The sequence below is a fragment of the Hermetia illucens genome, chromosome 3 (assembly GCF_905115235.1).
Source record: "Hermetia illucens chromosome 3, iHerIll2.2.curated.20191125, whole genome shotgun sequence".
NCBI lineage: Eukaryota > Metazoa > Arthropoda > Insecta > Diptera > Stratiomyidae > Hermetia > Hermetia illucens.
In genome coordinates, this window is record NC_051851.1 from 178,342,898 (window position 1) to 178,348,897 (window position 6,000).

Below are 6,000 nucleotides of genomic sequence, written 5' to 3' on the forward strand. Positions count from 1 at the left end.
AGGACTTATTCAGCCAATTCAGAGGAGATACAGCTCACTGTGTCCACCAAGCCCAGTATATAGTGTATATAGAGTGATGTTCGCATATGGTCGTAAGTCTCCCTACGGTTTGTCCGGTTACCGACGAAAGGAATTGGTGTGTCCTCTTTCGGGAGTAGGTATCATGCAGCTCCGAGTTCTCCATGATTCAGCCGAATATGGTACGGGAGCCAGTTTTTAGGTACATGTTCATGTGTCTCCTCTCCAGACAAATCCGGCGAAGGGGTTGATGGCGTAACGGGTGTATTAGAATTTATTGCGTGTAATTTAAATACCCAGTATTGGCTACAATGCTCATCGACGAATCCGAGTTGGATGTGCTATGGCGATCCAAGAAACTGCCAATCAGCATCGAGTTAGAGACTCCCGAGAATTTCAAGCTTCTTCCTGACACTATTTTACCTAGGTGGTCGTTCGGGAAATTGCCTCCCCTGGAGAATCTGTTCAGGTCGGTAGTTGGTCTTTGACCCGAACTCGCAGATGGCAAAAGCCATGCTCCAGTACGAGGGGTAGAGGTATCTCGGTACGACCGGGGACCCGACGAGTCTTCATTGGGTTTGGTTGCTGAAGAGCGAACCGTGCAGTGCTCCGCTTGGAACGTAAGTTACTGGATCCCCTTCCTCTCAATCTGCTGGACGAGCGCAGAGACCTAAGTCCCTCCCAGACTAGGGATGGGGTGACGGCACCGCTATCCTCCCAACTTTAACTAGTACGGTCGAAACTCAAAGCCACAATCCCAACCAGACACCCACTGGACACATCGGGAAGGAATCGTGTAGGTCATAGTAGCCGAAAGGGCAGAATCGAGCAGGGAAATGGACCTGCTGCCTATTGAGGAGGAGAAGCTGGACTAGTTAGGCCTGGATCTTTTAGGGCTCATAGAGGTTAGAGGTGCCGAAAGGGCAGGATAGAGCCGGGAAGTGGACCTTCTGCCAATGAGGAGGAGAAGCTGAACTACTTGGACCTGAATCTTTTAGGGCTCAGAGAGGACAGCAAAACATAGGAAAGTGTCATATCAGAGAACGTGGACAATATTCTGACTCCAAGGACTAATGGAGCAAATGGTCTGCACTAAGATAGCCCAGGTAAACCTCCACTATACAAAAGCTGCATCTGCAGTAACTGCACGAACCATTTCCAATGACAACATTGGAGTAGTGTTGGCTCAAGAGCCCTGGGCATATCGGGGCCAGATTCGAAGTCTGCAAGGAGGAAGTATGTAGGTGGTTGGGGGTTACTCATGGGAGAAACTAACAGTTTGGATTATTTTCAAACCTAAAAACTAAAAACTAAAGAAGGAGACAGAGTCAAAGGACCCAAGCTGTAGGGCGTTGTAGGACCGGCATAGCCTCGGGATCGGGGAGTGAAAGTAAATCTCGAGCTTCGCGAAGGGTACTTCAAAAATGTCCCCACTACGTAAGTAATATCCGAGTTGGCAGAGCAGTCCATCAGGCAATTGCAGATTTTGAAAAGAGTATATGTTTCAAGGAAGATGCGGTGTTACTGTAGGGAAGGGAGATTGAGGGTGTGGAGCCATGACGGATAGTCAACTCGTGGAAGATGCTTTTTGTAAAAGATGGTTCAAGAGCGCGACAGTCACGGATGCGGAAGTGGGACTAAACTACACAACAATATTCATGGATGTTTCTGACAAGGTAGTTGAAGAGTGTTAAGGAGGGGTGAATTGAGGTAAATTCGGAGGGGGAATGTAGGATAAAACCAGACATTTTGGAAGCTCAATTGAAACCAAGTTTGTCATCGAATATTACACTCAGGTCTTGAAGTAGGTCAGTAGTGAAAGGGTTTATCCACTATCAGAATAGGAAAAGGATATTGGGGAGGGTTTAAATGAACAGCACATCCAGTTTCATTTGCTGACATTCAGTGTCAGCTTGTTGATCGAACACCGATGGACAAGATTATGAAGTTTGAACTGCAAGAGAGCACAGTCCAGCGGAGGCGAAATAGAGGCAAATAATTTAAGGTCGTCAGCGTAAAGAAAACACGGCCAGGTTAGGATGGAGGCGAGGCCATTGATAAACAAGTCGGGAAACCGGAAGCTGGACGCTTCAGGCACGAAAGGTTTTGTGTATTTCTTAGTACGTAGCACGTAATATATCCATATATTATGTGAGAGTATCCACTTTCGGGTGATATTGACATTCATAGTCTTCAATTTTCAAAGAAGCAACAAATTTGAGGTATTATAACTTTGTTAATAATAGTGCGATTTCCACCAAACTTGGTAAGATCATGCAAAATTTCATGATACTAGGATGCACTTAAGGGGGGTTTCTAACCAATTACAAAAAATTGTAGTAATATACTATTATTAACTTTATTTAAACAGATATCGGCATGGAAGCCCAGGCACCATATAGTGGCAGCCTCCTGATTTTTTTCAGATTTTTCGGTTTGGTAGTTTCTGAGAATGGTCCCCTTAAAGAAGTGATCACTTTCAACCCCCTGCGCTCCCCACCTTTCCAACGAATGTCAAAACTAAGATAGGCTTTGGAAAGTACTAATCGAGACCTTTAATTTGATACCCCACATGACTATATTTGATGAAAAAAAATTTTACACCCCCCTTTTGCATGTATGGGGATCTCCCTTAAATTCGACGTAAAAGGATGTAATTCACTGTATGCGTGAGCGTTCACAGTTCCCACCTTTCTACCAAATTTGGTGTCAGACAGAGAGACAGACAGACGGACAGACAGACAGACAGACAGACAGACGAACACCAGGGGCCGTATCCTGCTCGAGGCTTTCGCGGAGCTAGATTTGGTGCTTGCCAACACGGGAAACGTTTCCACTTTTCGTGGGACAGAGTCGGGCTCAATAGTCGATCTGACATATGTGAGTACCACATTGGCGAGGAGAATGACATGGTTTGCCAGTGAGCATTATACTCACAGCGACCACCAGGCGATTTTCCTCCAGATCGAATATGGGCCATGCGTCGATGCGTGTTCCCGTGGGGCTGGAAAACGGGGCTGGTCCGTGAAAGGGCTTGAGGAAGATGCATTCATAGAGATGCTATGGGGAGGCCAAAGTCCCGGTGGTGCGGCTACGGAAAATGTAGAGCAAATGATGGGACGCATAACAAGAGCATGCGACGCTACTATGCCGAGGCGACGAGTTCTCGCAAAAGGGCGCTCAAACTATTGGTGGAATGAAGAGATCGCGGTGTTACGGGATGCATGTTTTCATGCTAGAAGGATCTGCCAACGATCTAGAGCAAGACCAGACTTTGACGAGAAACGGCTAGCATATGTGAACCTTCGAGGTAGGCTTAAGCAGGCTATACGGACCAGCAAGCGAGAATGCTTCAAGGAGCTTTGCACAGAGGCAGACCAAAGCCCCTGGGGAACAGCGTACAGGATAGTTATGAAGAAGATGAGAGGGCAAACACCACAATTGACCTGTCCGCATCTTCTGCTCGATATCGTGACGGCGCTCTTCCCCCCGGATAAAGGGGAGCGCAAACAACACAAGCGAGCACTGGACGTCTACACCATACCTGCGGTAACTGAGGAGGAACTTACGCAAATTTGCCGGAGAATTGGTGATAACAAAGCGGTCTGGATGCTGTTCCCAATAGAGCCCTTAAACTCGCTGTTAAGACCAGACCCGACTGGTTTATCAGCATGTTTGAAATATGCATGATAGAAGGAGTTTTCCCCGACCGGTGGAAGAGGCAAAAACTAGTTTTGCTCCCGAAGCCGAATAAACATCCAGCACACCCATCATCATACCGACCGATTTACCTTATCGACACGGCAGGAAAGATGCTCGAAAGAGTCATCTACAACAGACTGCTCCCTATCATTGAATATAAGGATGGACTATCGGAGCGACAATTTGGATTTCGTCAAGCCCACTCAACGATCGACGCCGTAGACGTTGTTTTGAAGCTGGCTCGAGACGCGATGCCGTCTAAAAAATTCTGTGCCGTAGTGACGTTGGACATCAAAAATGCGTTCAATTCCGCAAGCTGGGAGTGGATAAAAAGTTCACTGGCTAAAACGGGTGTCCCTAGTTACTTGACTAAGCTCCTCAACAGTTACCTTTCGGTGAGGATACTGTGGTACGACACGGATGAGGGATCCAAGCAGTACATCGTCGCCGCAGGAGTACCACAGGGCTCAGTGTTGGGTCCTCTCCTGTGGAACGTCATGTACAATGGGGTCCTTGTCCTTCCCGTGCTAAAGGAGGCCACGATAATCGGTTTCGCAGATGATCTAGCTGTGGTTGTCGTCGCGAAAGAACCTGAAGATGTTGAAATGTACGCTAATGAAACCATTAGCGCCATAAAAGCGTGGCTGGAGATGATTCAGCTTGACCTTGCGGAACAAAAGACAGAGGCGGTCTTGATTACCAATCATAGGAAGAGGAATACGGTTAATATTCACGTTGGTGGTCACGTCATCACTTCGAAACCGGTTATCAAATACCTAGGGGTGATGATTGACGCTAAAATCATGTTCAGGGGACATCTGGACTATGCCTGTGAGAAAGCGGCAAATACCAGCGTATCATTAGCGCGGATGATGCCTAACATTGGAGGTCCAAGGTACAGTCGCCGATTACTTGTGGCCGGAGTGGTTCGCTCCACACTATTATACGCGGCACCAGTTTGGGAGGAAGCATTAGCGTGTGAGAGTAATCGTAGGAGAGTGAATATGACTTACCGCTAAGTGGCGCTAAGGGTGTGCAGCGCCTTCAGAACAATATCAAGCGAGGCAGCGTGTGTTATTGCGGGAATGATCCCGATAGACATTTTGGCAAGGGAGACACGCTGCCTATACGAGACAAGGAAAATGAATCCTCTTGAAAAGGATGCAGAATGCCGAAAGGCGGCAAGGGGAGAACTACCATCTAACGCAATTCCTGTCAGGACATGGCGGTTACAATGAAGTACCTGCACCAATTCAGACTGGATGATTCTCCCTTGTGTCCTGAATGTGGTTGCATACCTGAGGACCCGGAGCATATTATGTTCCACCGTCCACGATTTCTCTCAGAAAGGAGGAGTCTGGAAGACTCCCTGAAAACCACCCTAAGCCCGCAGAACATCGTCGGGGAAATGTTGAAATCGGAGGGAAACTGGTGTGCGGTGAACACGGCAATCAAACGAATACAAAAGGAACTTGGAAGAGCGGAGCGCGCAAGGAGGACGCGAAGAACGGAAGGTGTGGTCGCGTAAAGCGCAGTCCACCCCGCGAAGTAATGCTTTGCTGCGGTCCCGCGGGGAAGGAAAAAGGAGAAAGTGGGGGTGGTTTTAGTGGATGAGAATCCCACACGCTGCTGCAACCTGGCGCGGCAGTGTCTTTGTAAGATTTCCAACTCCATCCATAAAAAAAAAAGACAGACAGACAGTAGACCGATTTTAATAAGGTTTTGTGTTTACACAAAACCTTAAAAACAGTAATAGTAGGGGGCCAAGTATAGAGCCTTGGGGATGATTCGCGGTCCTTGCGGGAACTTCTATCGTAACAATGAATCCATCATCGCAATTCTATCCCGATCAGGCATTTGATAAAATAAAGTGACTAAACCGATCACGACGTGCGATCCCGCTTGTGAGCGGGGCAAAGGCTGAAAAAAAGAAAATCTGACTCTGATTTGCAAGCTCTCCTTTCTCTCTCCTTTTCCCGAAGTCTAGAAAGTTTTACACCCGCCGGTGGATTCACCGGATAGGGAGTCCTCTGGGCCTGAAAGGGCAGGGAAGTAATAACATTTTGCTTTGCTCATGGTTCCCTTGATATATCAAACAGAAATTCAAATAGTTGCCCATTTTGATGAAGGATATTTGGGGGTCGTTGTTCTTTGGATTTTATAAGGAAGAAATATTTTGAAATTTTTCATTCCTCTTAACATTTTTATCCAAATTCATGCTTCAATTTTCACAAAGTGTCTTCTGTCTTTGTAATCTCGGGGGTGACTAAGCCACGTATT